At 37.6% G+C, this 18,896-nt stretch overlaps 1 protein-coding gene across 1 annotated transcript in view; it reads left to right on the top strand.

Moving 5' to 3' along the window:
* The window catches only part of EHBP1 (EH domain binding protein 1), a 391,476-nt gene that overhangs the window by 25,287 nt on the left and 347,293 nt on the right, over window positions 1-18,896 (top strand). Inside the window, exon 3 of the mRNA XM_072937655.1 lies at window positions 6,677-6,792. The gene's annotated coding sequence lies outside the window, so the exon portion shown is untranslated. The remainder of the gene's footprint in view (window positions 1-6,676; window positions 6,793-18,896) is intronic.

Raw genomic sequence — 18,896 nt, 5'->3', positions numbered from 1 at the left:
GTTGCTACCTTCTTCCAGCTGTGGGATATATAAAATTAGCCAGGAACAACTCATTTGATAATAAAGAACAGGAAGAGATGGTTTCTGGACTCTATGAAGAATCTTCATCTGCATTGACTGGACAATAAAAAAAATATTCTTTATGTCTTTTCTAGCAGTTATGTTAAATCTTCATTGATAAACAACTATTCCTCAGGTTGGCCCATAAATTTTATAATGCAATTTAAAATCAAATTGTATATATAGTCAGGGATCTGAGAAAAATATATTTGATTATGGCCCCACCCACTATTGAATGTCTGTGTAACATTATCTCTTTCAGTTTTATGGTTGACTGTTTAGTAGTCTGTCTATGGACATACTCAGTGACTATAATTTTTTCCTATACTATTTTGCCTCTTCAGTAGATTACAAACCCCACTCTTCTCTCTTTTTTTAAAATGGAAAATTAAAATGCTTAAATGGAATTTTTCCATCATTTATTCCTTGTTACTGGTTCAGGATTTGTTCTGAAACAGCCAAGGGTTGTTTCCACTATAAGATCATAGTCTCCTATATCAGCTGGACCCTCAATACCACTATAAAGCTTTTGGGTGCTGAGTAATCCCCCGTTTTCTGGCTAAAAGTAGTTCCCTTTCCCCAACTCCTTACAATAAATGCACTTTTCTCCTACTTTACACACACACCCCCCCCAACTTCCTGAGAAACCCCTAAACTTGTACCGCCATCAATTATCTCCTCTCAGCCTTTTCTCCATCTCACTGTAAGCAGTGTTCTTTGTTCTATCCATGATTAAATACTTCAGTGTGTTCTGATTAAACCCCCTCCTGCCTATTCAGAAACCCCATGCTGTCAACCATCCCCTCTCTCTCTGTCACACACATACACACACACACACCCCACTACAATTTCCTCCTCTCTGAAAACTCTTTCCTCCCAGGATATACATAAGCTAATTTTTAACACTAAACAAATGAACAAATGAAAACCTATTCCACAACCCAGTGTCCCTTTCAAAATAGGCTACCATGTCCTACTGTGAACTGCATGTCCCTGGCAGGCAGCATTCACAGAATCAACATGGTGACCAGGTCTCCAGGGTTGACCATCACACATTTTGAGCCATTATGTAGGACCCTCTTCAAATTGTCTCTTTGCCTTTATAGTTACTCTTCCTGGGAAAAAAGCTAGAAGCTACACTTGCTGTTTCTTCTTCCTTGTCTTCTATTCATTCCTTAACTGCCTACAGTCTGGCTTCTGCCCCCACTACCTGTAACATCTGGTGCTAAGGCCAGTGGTTCCTCACTGCCAAATCTAATGGATATTTTTCTACCTTTATCTTATCCAGTTATTTGAAGTGGTTATTTGAAGTCATAGACCATACCTTTCTCTCTTAAAGTGGCTCAAACTTTTTTTCTAACTCTCCATCACACTGCTGTTGCTTAGTTCCTACTTGTTATCCTCCATCTTTTCCTAGAGTTATTACATTGGCTTTTAACTGTTTTTTTTTTTCCAGCTTCTACCTTATCCCCTCCTCCTTTCACTGTTAAGAAAAAGTATACAGTGCTTGGAAATAAAGCCAAGACAGTGTCGTACATTCTTCCACTGTGATGGTAAAGTGTTTTTAAGAGGTCTACTCAATAATTATTTCATTAGGGGAGGTACCACCATTGGAATTTTTTATTATTATTGTTGGAATTTATAAGTTAAGGGCTCACACTCTGTGCAGTTACATATTAACTTACAGATTTTTACCTAGTAGAGATGCAAACAGTTTTGTCCCCGGAAGGGGTAATCCCAAAATTTTATTGCTCGAACACTAACCAAAATCTGTCTCTAACTAAAAGGAATAAGAAAGTCATTTTGATTCCTCTCCTGTGTAAACTCCTCCTTCAAGTCTCTTGGAATCAGCTTAACTAAATTGCTGGTTCCCTTATTATTTCATGAGTTAAATAAAACCTTTAATCATGTCAATTCTATACTAATATGAGATTCATGTTTTAAACTTTTTGAATTTTGGACTTCGACACCATGCTGCTAAGTTCCAAATTGCTTATCTGAGCACATTATTTCTGTTTATTTCCCTTAATGGCTCCCTATAACCTTAAGGACTGATGTTCACACTCCTTCGCTTGACACTTTCATGTCCTTTGTGGCCTTGGTCCTGCCTACTTTTCTAGCCAAATCTCTTGCCAGCCCCTCACAGACACCTTATGTTCTAACCGCGTGACACTTCGAAACAAGCAACACTTTCTTCTCTTTGTCCATGCCCCGTCTTCATCTAGAACTCCTCCCCACCCCATCTCCACTACCCTTTTCTCTCCTTTCTACATTTTTGACCTTCAAGACTCAGCCCAGCTATCACCTCATTTAGACGCCTCCCCCGAGAACGCTTGCTGGCTGAGGTGTCCTCTGCTGTGTGCACCCTGTGCTGACTGCTATTACAGCTGCCACCCTCTCTACAATTCTTCATTTACTTGACTGTTTCTGAAACTAAAATTAGATGGCAAGCTCTTGAGCTAGGAACTGAACTGAACATCTCTTAGGCACTTAAGTTTTGACCATACCGTTAAGAAAATGACCTATTTGCCTCATCTGCCTCAGCAAAGAATAAGTTTTTGTAGTACAATTATGTCAGATTTATTGACTGTCAACAATGTGCCAAACATAAGCAAAGTTAGATCTTCCCTTTCTAATGGCCCTTGCTCCTAAACTGAAACGTCATTACATAGAGTGTTTTTCTTGATTTCTTCTTAATGTTATAGGCAATGAAAGAAAATATATTTTTACTGTACTTTTGTCTAATAGAGGTTGCTCCACACTTTCTGATCATATAGTCATGAAGTTACTTAGATTTTTACTTACACTACAAGTTTTTCCTACAGTCAAAGTAAACAGTATTTATGGGCATGAAAGTGTTCCCATCCCCTCCCCACAAGAAATTTAGAGGGACTTACCTCTTGCTGATTATAAAGCCAAGGCTCCCGTGGGTGCACGAAGTGTTCATGGCCCCCTGATAATAGCGATGCCGCCACCTCCCCCAGCGTTTTGTGTGGGCCCTTGATTAATCTTTCCTCTCAGTCACTTCAAATGGTGGCTCATCTGCCCAAGAGACATTTCATTATGTGACTTCCTATTGACAAGTGTCTTTTCTAAACACGATTCTGTCTGGAGCAAGGTGGTTCCCTTTGGCAGAAAACACTATTCGTGAGAAAAATTTCCTAATGAAAAGAATCCTAGGCTTTAGTGCTGAGTATCAGTGACATAAAGAAAAGCACAAGTGCTCAAGGATGAGAACATTATACGTGTGATTGACTTTGGCCCCAACCAACACAAACAGGGCATCAGGGTAAATCCCCTTATGCTTTAACTACACTCTGAACCACCCCCCTGATGTCAGGGGTCATGGTAAAATGTGTTCAGCCTGTGCCCTGAAGTACTTTGAGCCTCTAAATCTTTCAAAGAGTACTTGACTCTTTCATTCCAGGTTAGAAAAGCATCATCAGGAGAGCCAAATAGTGACCTGATGATCTCATGTTAGAGTCCTTATCTCCTTAGGTAAATAAGCACTTCATCTTATTAATGGATGCTTCTCAGAAGATTTTAAAAACCAAAGTCGCAGGTGATATGAATGTTCCTGCCTAGCTGCAGTAGGATTGTTTGGATCAGTGGTTTTTAAACTAAGTTCTGAGTGTCCTAATGGGTCCCACAGAGGTCCCTTAGGATCAGAAGGGGTGGGTAGATGATGCTCCCCAGCCCAGTATCAATATGTGCAGCTCTATTTTTATCCATTTTATATAAATCAGGCTCTAACACAGATTTCGTTTGGGAAAAAAAGGGTTCCGCTGCTTAAAGATAAGTTTAAAAAAAGAAAACAGATCTAGAATACTTTTTTTGGATTCAGTAGTGAGCTTACACTGCATGCAAATAAAGTGGGCTTAAGATACTGACATTGCTGCTAGTGCAAAGCAGTGACTTTTTAAAAATTCATTTATACTACATATATCTATTGAACTTCTCCTGTGTACGAGGCACTGTGCTGCGTGCTGGAGTATAACTGAAAATAGGCAGGGTACCTGCCCTCATGGACCATGTACTCCAGAAAGACGGGCCGTTGAATAAGTAGTTGTCACACCCTGTAATCATTAGTATGTGTGTTGGGCGAGGGGAGTCAGGAAAGGCCTCTGAGTATTAATGAAGCAAAGTAGTGAGATAGGAGTGTCAGGAAATGGGACTTGTATATGTGAGAGCCAGTGAGTGGGAGACACCACAGCTCTCTTGAAGAACTGGAAAGAAAATGTGTTAACTCTGGAGTGTAGAGTTCAAGACAGAAAAGCCTTGTAAGCTCTCTCTGGGAGTATGGACTTTAACTTAAGAGCTGTGGGAAAAATGGGGCAAAATGATCAGATTTCTGTTCAGAAAAGCTCACCCTGGCTGTCAAGTGGAGGATGGAATGACGAGGGGCAGAGTAGGGAACCAGAGGAGAAGCTACGAGAGTCTTCCAAGTAAGAGAGGGGTCCCCTGGGTTAAGGCCAGGTTCCAGAGATAAAGCAGGGTTCCAGTCCACTGGGTCTGATGACTGCTGGGATGCGTGTTTGATATGGAAGAGGGAGTGTCAAGAATGCTATTCAGTTTTCTGGCTCAGGCAACCGAGTGGAGAGTGGAGTCATTTGTGGAGAGAGGAATTCAGGGGAGAGGGTCAGATTTAAAGGGAAAGTTGTGAGATTAATTTGGGACATGGATGTGAGTCAGAGATCCTGGTGGACCATCCATGTATAGATGTTGTGCAGGCAGTCAGCTGTTTAGGTGTGCAGGTCAAAACACTGTCGGGGCTAGAGATCTAAATGGCAGACTCAGCAGGATAGATGGTGATCAGCATCTTGAGAGTCAGAAAAACAGCTCCTAGAGAGACTGAGTAGGCTGAGAAAAGAAGGGTGGCTTAGAAAGGTGGGAGAGGAAAAGAGAAGGGAAATAGGAGAATCTGCTGTCACAGAAATCAGGGGAAGAGAATGGTTCAGGGATGAGTGAGAGAGACACAGTGTTAAGAGTCGCACAGGTCACAGTCTGAAAAGTGACTTCAAAATGGACAGTGACAATATTCTCAAGCTGTCTAGGATTATCTTCAGTCTAGTCAGAAAGTTTTCTGTACTAGTCCAGGAACAAACCTCATGTGTAACTGTGCAAAAATAACCAGGAGACAGGGCACCTTTAATTCTCAGGGAATTTCTAGATCAATATGTAATTTCTGTAAATATCTGAGGAAGTTTAAAAAACAAACAGCTAATGATTAAAAAAATCCTTACCCACATACAGGTGAGCAAGTAGCTAAGTCTGCCTCTGATGTAATTTTTCTGAAAACCCAAAAACTGAAAGCAAGGTTTCCACATGGTCTACTCTTCAGTGTAATATAATGTTAGTATTATATAAAATATAATAAATACAAGTTGGAGATAGACCACTAGAGTTAGTCATGGTAACCCATGATTACATTTCCCTCAGACTTACTTTCACCTTCTATCCAGCTTCCCTAATATCCTGTCCCTTATTCCCTTTTCTACCTGTACACCTGGGGTTTAAGGGAGTTATAGTTGCTGGTAAATATTTTGAGTTTGGGATTCTTCACAGAACGGTAAGATATTATTTCCCACAAGGTAAGTCATTCTTTACAGGGTTCACCACTCTATAAACCACATGGCTAGAAGGAAACCTGGGGAGTAGCTAGTCTACCTTCTTCCTTCTGTAGTCAAAGAAATTAGGGTAGAAAGAAATGAGTAACTTGAGCAATGACATCAGGCACTGAGTGGGCAGCTCAAGTAGGTCTACATACAGCCTGCCCTGGATGTATAAAAATAATGCATCTTGGAGAAGATAGAAAGAACTAAAATATGGTCTGTCCTATTTTATACTTCAAGACTAAATCTGTTCATGTCAAGTTGCTAAATCATTCAAAGATAAATTAAAGCAAAAGGTTTACTTTTGTATGTTTAAGAGATATTGTGAGGAAATGGTCCACAAATATGAATTCTCTTTTATTTCCTGTTTCACTGTACTTTAAGCAAACATTTGTCTCCAAAGCAATTAAAAATGGGCAGATACACACTTATTTATTCTATGATAGTCCGTGTAGCCTGAATCTTGGTCCAGAGTCCTTTCCAACAAAGCACTCAAGTTCATCCACCATCTCTTTCCCAATAGTGCCAATGCTTTGACTTTCCTATGAGATGTCAGGGATTCATGTGGCTACGTGGATGGGACTGGCAACCGGACAGACGGAGATGGGGCCAGGAGAGGCTGTTAAAATCCAGTTGTCCCTGGGCCGGGTCAGTGTAAAAGGGAAAATGGCTTTCTGTGCACAGATCCACCCCTGAGCTGCCAAAGATCTTGATGGGATGATGGAAAAGGTAGCTCTCTAAATACTGGAAATCCCAAACCCATGGAAGGTGGTGGAGTAGAAGGGAAGACCTTGGACTTTGCAGTAAATGGACTTGCCTTAGAATCCCAGCTGTGCTTCTTAATAGCAATGAGACTTTGCAAATTTATTTTAACTTCTCTAAGCCTTAGGTTTCTTCATCTGTAAATTTGGTTGTAAAGAGGCAATGAAACAAAAGTATGTAAAGAACCCAGCACAATAATTAATATATTTTAATTTGTCTTTTCTTCACTTTAAATTCCTTAGGTTCCTCCCATCTCAGGTCCTCTCTCTTCACATCCCAACTAAATGGCTCTGCTGAAATACCCTTGCAGAAAACCTCCTCGGAACATGGACCTACATTTTCAGAAGGAATTGGCATGGTAAGGCAACACCATTTGTTTTTCCCCCCACTTTTACTGAGATATAATTGACATATAACATTGTATAAGATTTAGGTATACAACATAATGATTTTATTTATGTGTATGTTGCATAATTATCACCACCACAAGACTACTTAACATCCGTCGCTCAAATAGTTACAATTTTTTCCCTTGTGATGAGAACTTTTAAGATTCACTCTTAGAAACTTTGAAATATACAATATAGTATTGTTAACTATAGTCATATTGTTGTACATCACATCCCCAGAACTTATTTATCTTATAACTAGAAGCTTGTACCTTTTGATCACTTTCATTTAATTCCACCACCCCTGCCCATATCCCCCGTACCCACTCCTCACTCCCTACCTCTGACAGTTATAAATCTGATCTTTGTTTCTATGAGGTTGGTTTTTTTAGATTCCACCTATAAGTGAGATTATACAGTATTTGTCTTTCCCTATTTGACTTACTTCACTTAGCATAAGACCCTCAAATTTCATCTATGTTGTTGTAAACAGCAAGATTTCCTTCTCTCTCATGGCTGTAAACCATCGTTATTGGCCCAAGAACCATACATCTCATTCTCTGAAGGATGAAGATAGTTTCAACTGGCAAGGGTACACAAAAATCCAGATTTTGGCTTAACCTAGAACTTCCCTTTGTACCTCACAAAATGGTTATAGAGCTTCCACTTTAAATCTTTCTGCTCCAGTGTCATTTGTTCAGAATATTTACGTGGTATTGCAAAATTTGTGTGAAAAGTCAAGGAAAAAAACGGTATTCAGTAAATCCTAAGGCAGAGACTTGCAATTGACTGAGAACTCTTCCCTTGCCCAGAAAATCAACAGCAGCAGCCTTCCCAGCTCATCTGTGAGGTAAGAGGGTAATGGGTTCGTTTTCAGAACTTCCAGCAGAGCTTGTGGTCACATTTAGCGCTGTGGCTCCATTTCCCCACAATTCTCTTTGCTTTTTCACAGTGGAAGTGGGTCTATTAGGAAGCAAGAAGTAGCTTTGAAGCAAAAGGTCTCAGAAAAAATGCATACCTTGAAAAACTGATAGGAGTGGAAATTGAATATAGATGTAGATGACAAAGTCCAGGAGAGAATCCGGGAAGCTTTTAAGATCTCAGTATGGTGCTTAGCGTGCTGCTCTGAAATAATGGCTATTCAAATGAATAAAGCTGCAGGAACTTGTTGTAGGAGCTTAATTGCTTCAAGCTGTTGATGCCACTTCCAGAACAGCTACCATTTTAATTGGAAAAGTGGTTTCTACAGAATGACTAAAAGGTACAAATGAGTGGATGATGCTCTGCAAAGATAACATAAAGGTAGCTCTGAATGTGCTACCAGAAGCCGCCACATAAGCTGGCTGCAAGAAGTGAGTATCGTAATGTAGAGAAAAGAGCATAAGGTTTAGAATGACCGAGAGGAAAATCTAAGCTCTAATATTTGCTACCTGTCAAGTAGCAGATCACTGAGTTCTTCTGAGACTCAATATCTTCTTCTATCAAATGAGGAGTTATATGTCATATGATTGTTATGAAACTCAGTGGATATAAAATATAAATGGAAGCACTTTATACATATAAATTTTTCAGATTATTTTCCATTACAGGTTATTACCAGATATTGAATATAGTTCCCTGTGCTATACAGTAAATCTTTGTTGCTTATCTGCTTTATATATAGTGGTTTGTATCTGTTAATGTCGTACTCCTAATTAATCCTCCCCCTTCCCCTTATGCTTTAGTAACCTTAAGTTTGTTTTCTATATCAGTGAGTCTGTTTCTGTTTTGGGTATAGATTCATTTGTACTATTTTTTAGATTCCACATATAGGTGATAGCATATAATATTTGTTATTCTTTGTCTGACTTACTTCGCTTAGTATGATATTCTCTAGATCCATCCATGTTGCTGCAAATGACAATATTCCATTTTATGGCTGAGTAATATTCCATTGTATGTTATATTATATATATATTCCATTATATATAAATAAGATGTGATAAACACCCAAAAAGTCATCCTGTGTCATTCTATTGGCAATTCTCTAAATAAAACTTGAGGCGAGTAGGATCATTTTTGTCTATCTTTTGTTATTTAATTTTCAGTCTTTACTTTCTATTAACTAGGAAGACAAAAATTACCAAATGAAATTATGTGCCAGCATATTTTATTTTAAATGCTTTTGATTTTGTTTTGGCAATGAAGCATGGATTCTGTTGAAAAATGCTACATGTGCACCATAATGCTTCACATTAACATAATTTAAAAATAATTACCCAGAATCCTGGACCCACTGCCCCTTTATTTTCTATGTTCAAGATCTTTGACTCTCATGAAGAATATATACGCTTTTTTTCTATGCATGCAAGTAGAAAATAAATTGCAACTCTGATTTGGAAGTGGTTAAAAGATAATGAACGGGCAAGTTAATCTGGTGTGAGGATATTTTGCCTCTTTTCCCTGCCTCATCTAACCTGGGTTGAGATTTTGGAGACATGGATCCTTTTTCTGACCCCGTTACTATTCGTGCATTGTGAGCAAGACACTCCCCTTTCTTCAGTCTTGATTTTCTCATCTGTAAATGTCAGAAGGAGAACAAATCATCTTTAAACTTCCAAGATTTTACACATTTGGACAGGCAGGTGAGCATTCTGGTGGCATACCAGAGATAATGTTGACAGATATGCCCTGGAATAGCTCTAAGTAGTTGTTAAAATACTGAAATCTTCTGTATCACTTATTAAAATGCCCCTGCTGGAGCCTCCAAATGCCCCATTCCCTAATCCCACCCCTTCTAATGTCCCTGGCCCTTCTTTCTGGACCCTCAGGATCCTTCAAATTCCAGCAACTAAGGGGCCTCCAGCTGGCCTTTGTTCTGATTACTCACTGCCTGACTCCATCTAGTTTTTCAATATTCTGAATATCTCTCTTGGTTATAAGAAGCTCCTTTGCATCCCCACTGCACAATGCATGCTGGCTCATAACAGAGGCTAAATCATTAACCCTGTGACTAAATCTTTTGAAGTTTGCAAAATTGGAGACTATATTTAGAATTGACCATTTTTACATGCAGTGGGTGAAAATAAAGTGAAAACCTTAACTGAACTTTGTGAGGTTTATTGACTTATGTGTAATTTAAGGTAAAGTTGATACTTTACCTTCTAAGAGTATTCAGTTGTTTCTGTTTAAAAAGTGAAGTGATTTTTTAAAAGTTTAGTTTTAGACATCAGAATAGCAGGATATAGGAATGTAGTCTTTAAACTTTTTGAACCTCTTTATTGAGGTTTAATAAAATTCACCAATTTAGAGTGTATAATTCAATGGGTTTTTTTTTAATATAGTCAAAGGTTATGCAACCGTCACTACAATCTAATTTTATCACCTAAAAGCCCATCCCTCTTAGCTGCCACTGCCCCCCATCCCCCTCCACCAGCCACTGGAAATCACTAATCTACTTTCTGTCTCTGTGGATTTGCCTATCCTTGGATATTTTTTCATATAAATGGAATCACATACAATATGTAGTCTTTTATTAATTGGTTTCTTTCACTTAACGTATTGTTTTCAAGGATATGAATATATTCTTGATGTAGAATCAAGTTGAAACCAGAAGCATTCCTGGGCCAAAGTTGGAAAACGCAGTATTGTTTGGTTTTGGTGACCCAGCTTCCCAGTCCCCAGGCCTTCCCTCCCTAAGTAGTTTCCTGGTTCTGGACTTATCTCTTCCCCCACAAACAAATGTCTCATCAAATGCCTGGATCTGTGGAGATCTGTTTTATCTCAGCTCTCAAAACTCACTGAAAGTAAGGAATTATGAGCAGTGGAGACAATATGTCTCTCCCCAGTGGTAATTAATTTAAGACGGTAATTCCTTAATAGTTTTCATTTTGGAGCCCTAACTTAGGGCTGGGCTTGGCCCTAAGCACATTTTCTATACCTCGTTGTCTGTAATTCTTGCTAACCATGGAGATGTATTTTAATATTTTAATTCCACAAAGAAGGTAGAGGTTTGAAAAAGTTAAGTGACTTCCTCAAGGCAAGCCATCTATCAAATGGCAGAATCAGCCTATCCATCCACATATATTTGATATTAAGGTCCATGCTCTCAATTACTTCATTTCATAGAGTTTGACTCCCATTTTTCATAGTTTGGTGTCTCTGAAATTGGGATGCCTGTCCTGATTGGTGATGTCTTTCTATAACTGGCACAGGTTTTTCTTTTATTGTGGTGCATAAAATATTGGTGCAGCTTACAATTGACTGTATCTTTGTTTTGATAAAACCTGGTACTAAACAATATTGCCTCCCTAAAGGAAATAACTGTTAATAATGAAATTAAAGGCATGAGTGACTAAGTTAGGAGGAGAAGGGGAGATGGGTTTTGAGGGGGAAATTCCCCTCTCAACATAGTTGTGTATCACATAAGTACCTACCTCCTTCTTCTGTGGCTAAAAGTGGCCTGATAAATGCTATTCTCCTAATGTCTTAATCACAAATAATTATGTTTTCTGGACATATACTGAAATGGAAAAACTTTGAAATCTGTTTTTCCATTGCAGTATAGAGCAATGATAGTCTTGCAACAGCAGTTAAAGAGATACCAGAGTTATTCAAATTGTAATTGAATTAAATTTTACAAACATCATGAAGTCTTTAAAGGATAATGTTCTAACTTTGAAAAAGTTGAAGAATCATTGACCTACAGCAGTTTGATATTAGAATATTAGATTCATGTTGGCAATACCTCACATATTTCTGTATTTTCTTCTCATACTTTATGCCTATGATATTTTTGAGAAAAAAATGAATATAAATGTTTTTGCACAAAAAAATCCCCTCCCCATAATTTGCTTTCTATTTTCTAGCAGAGGCATTCTAGGGGGAGGGCTCTCTGGTCTTTCCAGAGCAGCATGAGAACTTAGTAGAAGGAAGGAGGCAGGAAAAAGGTCATGAGCATTCACTTGTTGAGTTAGGTCGCTGTCGACCTGTTCTTTCTTTCTGGTGCTTCTCTGGACTGAGTCGTAGGACTGTAGGCTTTCCTGTCCTATATGGAGATTCATCCAGGTGAGCCTGAGTCAGGACTTTGTTTTTCTGGACCGATCCCAGACTAGAAACTTAAAAGGAGAGAGAAGATAAAGATGAAGAGAAGAGGGAAAGGGGGAAAAGGAGGTGAGGAGGACAAGAAGACGGGATTGACATTATCAGGTGATGCTTTTTTTTTTTTTTTTAAATAAAGAGCTCCCTCTGGTTGCTGTATGAGAACAGATTGGAGAATTGTTCTTGTAGATCAGGATAAGACGTGGATTCTTGTCCTGATTTTACCAGATGCTGCAGGACTGAGGCAATGCGTGGATCTTGGTTTCCTAATGAAGTTAATTATGTCTGTCATATCTAGCTTATAAGTCGTTATGAGATTCAAATAAAATGATGCATATACAGTGTTTTGAAGAAGCTCAAAGAGAGACATGAATATAAGAATTAATTTAGATGGCAAAGTGCTACACAGGAAAGTTTCTGTGATAATAATTACAATAGAACAGCTACCACTTATGAAGCATACATTTTGCATTTTGTACTCACAGTAGCAAATTATGAGAAAGATATTATTGGCTTCAATTTAGAGCTGAGCAAACAGACTTAAAGAAGTTAAGCAACTTTCCCCAAGGTCACAGTTGCTTAGGGGCAGAACCAGAATTCAAACCCAGATGTGGCTCACTCTTAAGCCATACCTTAAGTCACCCTGCTTAGCATCATCAGCTTTTTCTCTGTATCACATTAATTGTGAAAACCACAGAAAATGCAAATGCTTAAAATAAAATAACTCATTTTGCCCACACATTGTATTTATAAGCTTGCCTTCTTTTTTGTGTGGGTTGTTGTTGGTTTATAAAACTTTTTCTTCTACTATAACTGACTTAGATAGACAGCTGGAACGATAGCAGATAAGAGCTGAATGTCAACAAGTAAGCAGGTCAACCTTTTTCACTGAACTTTTGAACGACTAGATAATATTTTAGCTGTGAAACATCGTGTTAAGTTTAATGTTTACAACATGTTGATTTGATACATTTATATGTAACAATATGATTACTATCTTAGCATTAGCTAACACCTCTATCACATTGCATAGTTATCATTTCTTTTTTGTGGTGAGAACAATTAAGATCTGTTCTCTTGGCAACTTTGAAGTGTAGAATATGGTATTTTTGGCTATAATCACTATGCTGTGCATTGGAGCCCCAGAACTAGTTTCACTTTCTTGGTTAAGTTTATTCATAAATACTTTATTATTTTTGAGGCTGCTCTGAATGGGGTAGTTTTATTTTTCTGATATTTTATTGTTAATATATAGAGGCACAACTGATTTCTATATATTGATTTTATATCCTGCAAATTTTATATCCTGCAAATACATTGATTAGTTCCAACAGTTTTTGGTTGAGTCCTTAGGATTTTCTATGTTTAAGGCCATATCATCTGCAAATAATGATAATTTTACTTCTTACTTTCTGATTTGGATGCCTTTTATTTCTTTGTCTTGCCCAATTGTTCTAGCTAGGACTTCCAGGGCCATGTTAAGAATGGTGGGAGTGAGCAACCTTGTCTTGTTTCTGACCTTAGAGAAGAAGCCTTCAATCGTTGAGTATAATGATAACTATGGTTTGTTGTATACAGCCCTTCCTACGTTAATGTATGTTTCTTCTATGCCCAATTTGTTGAGGGTTTTTATCATGAAAGGGTGTTATATTTTGTCAAATGCTTTTTCTGCGTCTATTTAGATAATAATATGATTTTTTATATTTTATCCTATTAATGTGGTGTATCACATTCACTGATTTGTGTATAGTGAACCATTCTTGCATCCCAGGGATAAATCTCGCTTGCTCGTGGCATATAATCCTTTTAATGTGTTCTTAAACTTAGTTTGCTAACATTTTGTTGAGAAATTTTGCATCTGTGTTCATCAGGAATTTTGGCCTATAGTTTCCTTCTCATGTAGTGTCCTTATCTGGCTTTGGTATTAGGGTAATGCTGGCCTTTTAAAATGAGTTTGCAATTGTTCCCTCCTCTTCAATTTTTTGGAAGAGTTTGAGGAAGATTGGTATTAATTCTTCTTTAAATGTTTGGTAGAATTAATCAGTGAAGCCATCTGGCTTTTCTGTGTTAGAAGGTTTTTGATTATGGATTCAATCTCCTTACTCATTATTGGGCTGCTCAGATTTTCTGTTTCTTCATGATTCAGCCTTGGAATGTTACATGTTTCTAGGAATTTGTCCATTTGTTCTAGGTTATCTAATCTGTTAGTATACGGTTGTTCATAATATTCTCTTATCCTATGTATTTCTGTGGTGTCAGTTGTAACGTCTCCTATTTCATTTCTGATTTTTATAATTTGAGTTTTCTCTTTTTTCTTAGTCTGGTTAAAGGCTTTTTGTTTATCTTTTCAAAAAACAGCTCTTATTTTTTTAAAGATCAATTTTATTTATCTATTCAAAAAAGAGCTCTTAGGCTAATTAATATTTTCTATTGTTTTTCTGGTCTCTATTTCATTTATTTCTGCTGTGATCTTTGTAATTTTCTTCCTTCTGCTAACTTTGAACTTAGTTCTTTTTCTAGTTCCTTGAGATGGAAAGTTAAGTTTTTTTGAGATCTTTCTATTTTCTTTTGTTTTTTAAGCCACCAACTTTTATTATAATTCACATATTTCATAGAAAAAGGAATGTAGCATCAGATCAGGTTGTATGAAAAATACTAAAATGCAAGTTTGTACATGTTGCTCTGTCTACATCTGGGGCAGGCTCTTTCCAACATCGGGCACAGCAGCTGCACTTGCCAGATGCCCCTTTGCAGATGCTGCCCTGAGCACACTTGGCACAGCCCACAGGGCAGCAGGAGCAGCAACTCTTCTTGCAGGAGGTGCATCTGCAGCCTTTGTATGTGCAGGAGCCAGCACAGGGGCAGGAGCAGCCAGTAGAAGAGGAGCAATTTGGGTCTACTTGGAGACGAGGTGAGACTGGAGGTCCAAAGCAAGTTGTGAACAGGATCTCATTGTCTGGTGGTCTATATATTTATTGCTATAAAATTCCCTCTCAGAACTGCTTTTGCAGCATCCAGAGGTTTTCGTGTGTTGTGTTTCCATTTTCATTTGTTTTGAGATTTTTTTAAATTTCTCTTTTGATTTCTTCTTTGACCCATTGGTTGTTCAGGAGTGTGTTGTAGTTTCCACATGTGTGTAAATTTTTGAGCTTTCTTTTTCTTGTTGATTTCTAGTTTCATACAATTGCGATTGGACAAGATACTTACTATGATTTTAGTATTCTTAAATTTGCTAAGACTTGTTTTGTGGCCTATAATATAATCTATCCTAGAGAATATTCCATGTGTACTTGAGAAGAATGAGTATTCTGCTGCTGTGGGATGGAATGTTCTATAAATGTAAGATCCATTTGGTCTAATATATAGTTCAAGTTCAGTGTTTCCTTATTGCTTTTGTCTGGATGATCTATCCAATGCTGAAAGCAGGGTATTGAAGTCCCCTACTGTTATGGTATAGTTGTCAATTTCTCCCTCAAGATCTGTTATTATTTGCTTAATATATTTAGGTATTCTGATGTTGGGTGTGTATATATTTGCAATTATTACATCTTCTTGATGAATTGACTCTTTTATCATTATATAATAACCTTCTTTGTCTCTTGTTACCACTTTTGGCTTAAAGTCTATTTTTCTGATAGCTGTAGCCCCCCTACTTTCTTTTGGTTTCTACTTATATGGAATATCTTCTTCTATCCTTTCACTTTGAGCCTATGTGTGTCGTTAAATCTGCAGCACATCTCTCATAGGCAGTATATAGTGGGATAAAACTTTTTTCACTCAAATGTATTGTCAAAAATTCTGTTATACAGACAAATGGAAGAGGACAGAGTCTATGCTTTCTGTATAAAATTATATATGTATGTATATACCCACAATGGAATTGGGCCTGGTTTCTGAACTTTGAGCTATTCATGGGCTTAAATTTAATAGCAAAGGGTCAAATATCAGAAATTCTAAATTGTTATATGTTCCTGGTTCCTCACTCCAAACTAAGCCAATTTTGATGAAAAAAGAATTCTGTAATGTGCGTGTAGATGAAAGAGCAAATAGACTTTTTTTTTTAATAACACAAGATTTAGGAATTAAACACAGCAGGCAGAAGATCCTGTAGGAATTTCAAGTGATATTTTACGATGGTTCACTACAGGATGTTCTAAGCCTTGGTTTACATAGCATGCTACTTTATATAGTATTCTTTATTTTTGGGATCCCAGCAAGAGGAGATATTGTATTGATATAGATAATCATCTCTGATTCCTTCCTATCTGCCCAGGCTGGAAAGGAATAAACAAAAATATCATCTAGCTTATAGAAGAAGTAGGAAAGAAAGTTTAGAAGAGTAAAGGCCAACATAAAAAAGAAATGTGAAGTAGGGGATATTTTGAGTAGTATAAGCTTACATTATGTATCTTCTAAAAAATAAATACTAGTTGAAAATGTCTGAATGTTTTAACTGAACTTCCTAAGAATTACTAATTTTATGGCCTTTGCAAGGAGATACCCACCACATCTTACAAAATATCCAGGGGTCTTCTTATATTCATTTATCATTTACTCTTCTTTCAATTGTATCATTAGTGGTTGCTTTATTCATTATGCCCTTGTGAGAGACTAGGCATTTAAAAGCTGCAAAAAGCAGAATTCTTGTTCTTGGTCTACTTAACATTTGGTTGGAGGGTCCATATATATAAAATAAAAAGAGAACAGAAGCAATACAATGACAATGTTTCAGTTAGGAAGAAATAGCAGGGGTGTAGCAATAAAAATATTGCTATTTTTTTAAAAAAAACTGCCTCCTAGAGATGGTGATTCTACTAAATGGAATATGTTAGTAAGATGAGCACTATGAAGAGATTGGCCATGTGAGTTTGAGGGTAAAAGCTGGAAAAAGCTGAATTGCAAGACTTAATAGAGGACAATACTTTGAGGTTCTTTGTTTAGTTGGAGGTGGGGAGTGGGTGAAGATAAAGAATGGAAAGAGAGAAGAGTGGAGCCAGTGAGACAAAGAGGGGCTGGTGTGAGGCCATGAAAGGCTACAGGATGCTCACAACATCATTTTGAGTTTGTTTGTATCCTAGTGACTCAAACCTCTCTTTCTCTGACTGTCCTTCCCAGCCTGCTATCTATAATAAATTCAGCTCTTCTCAGGAATTCTCTGTGCAATGGAGTAGTTTATTGTTGATGTATGTGTGTGTGTGCGTGAGACTACTAAAGAAGGAGCTAAGTTTCACACAATGGATCTCAAACAGAGCACCTAGAAGGAGGAGGCAGAGGAGACCATGAGAACCCAAGGCTCAGAGGAGCTCATAGAAATCATAGAGGGTCGTGGGCCATGGAATTTGACCTAGGCCTCAGGGGGAAAATGCCTCAGCTAACATCCAGTTTCTACAAACACATAGGGATATGATCCACACAAGTGGTGTGTGTGTGTGTGTGTGTGTGTGTGTGTGTGTGTGTGTGTGTGTGTGTGTGTGTGTGTGTGTGTCTTGAGGTGGGTGCGTAGATAGAGAAGTGAAATTTTAATCTAGATCTTGGAAGAAACGTTGTTTTAGGATTGGTTGCAGGACAGCAATTGAGCATTATAGTGCAAAGTGTAGCATTAACAAGGCCATTAGCAGGCAGGCACACAGGCACGTAATTTAACGTGTAAATGAGAATATTTTGGCTACAGCTGGAGGTTCACTGTTTTAACATCCCCTCTTATTTGCTTTGAAGGAGCCTCATTTTCAATTCTTCTTTAAGTCGCTAATGGTTCAATAATAAATAAGGTCCATAGTCATGGTTTGCAAACTTGTTTTTAACAACAGAATCTTACCTTCAAATAAAATCTTATCCCAAAGTGCAACATGTAAAACAGAAAAACACTCAGTTGTCCTGGCTAAGAGGGTGGAAGTCTATACCTTTCCATGGTCCATCCCTTAGAATTCCTGGGGCTCCGCAGAACACAGCCTGAAAACCAACACTCTAGAACAAGAGAAACGAGACTGTCTCACTGGTCTCCTTTCTTGGTTAAAATACACTGACCTTGCCAGAAGTAATTTCATTTAGAAGCTTGTGTCAGAAAGTGAAAAATGTCAATAATATCTAGAGTGAGCAAGAGAATGGGGAAATGGGCACTCCTAAACACTGTTGGTGAGAGTATAGATTGATACAGTCTTTTTGAAGACAGTTCATCAAAATTTTAAATGTATGAGCCATGTGATCCCTCAGTTCCACTTCTAGAAATCTTTCCTCATATATTTGCACAAAAGTGTACATACAAAGACGCTCATTATTTTAAGACTGTAAAATCAGAAACAAATAGGGGAATGGTTAAATAAATTATGCTACCTCCATATAATGGAATATTATTGCCATTAAAATGAAAGAGGTAGATCTAGATATATTCTGATATAGAAGGATGTCCTTCCTAAACTGTAAAGTGAAAATGCAAGTTACAAAAGAACATAGTTGATTTTACACACATATGTAGATATTTAAAGCAAGCACACAAACCCCCGCCCCCACATTCTATGAAAGTTGTATAAGTACTTCTGATTGCAAAAACAAAAACCAAAAATCAGCTAGAAAGAAATTACTCTCAAGGGTTAGGGTTTGCTTCTTGAGAAGAGTAATGGAGGCAAGGGGCATACACTTTTTATTGAACACACATTTATGTTATTTGAATTGTCTATAAGACACATGTATTTATTTTATAATTAAAAAAGCAACGAAGACAAAGATAAAAACAGCTGCATAAAATAATTTGCTTGTTTCAAGAATTGCTAAGTTTCCTCTTTTCTATCAGTAAAATTCAAATACTGCAGCCTGCCTCCCTTCATGCCCTCACTACCAGGAAATCCAGAGTGAATTTTGAAGCAAGAATTTAGTAATGACGTTGACCTTTAAACCTAGAATTATTTACATTTCCTTTCTGCTTTGGTCCTGCTTTTCTATTTCCAGCTAACTTTTTACCAAAGTTTCTCAGGTTCATTTTTCAAAAGAAATAGGAATA

Source organism: Vicugna pacos, chromosome 15, assembly GCF_048564905.1.
Source record: "Vicugna pacos chromosome 15, VicPac4, whole genome shotgun sequence".
NCBI classification, from domain to species: Eukaryota; Metazoa; Chordata; class Mammalia; order Artiodactyla; family Camelidae; genus Vicugna; species Vicugna pacos.
Note: the sequence above shows the minus strand (reverse complement) of the source record. Positions and strands in the feature narration are given on the sequence as shown.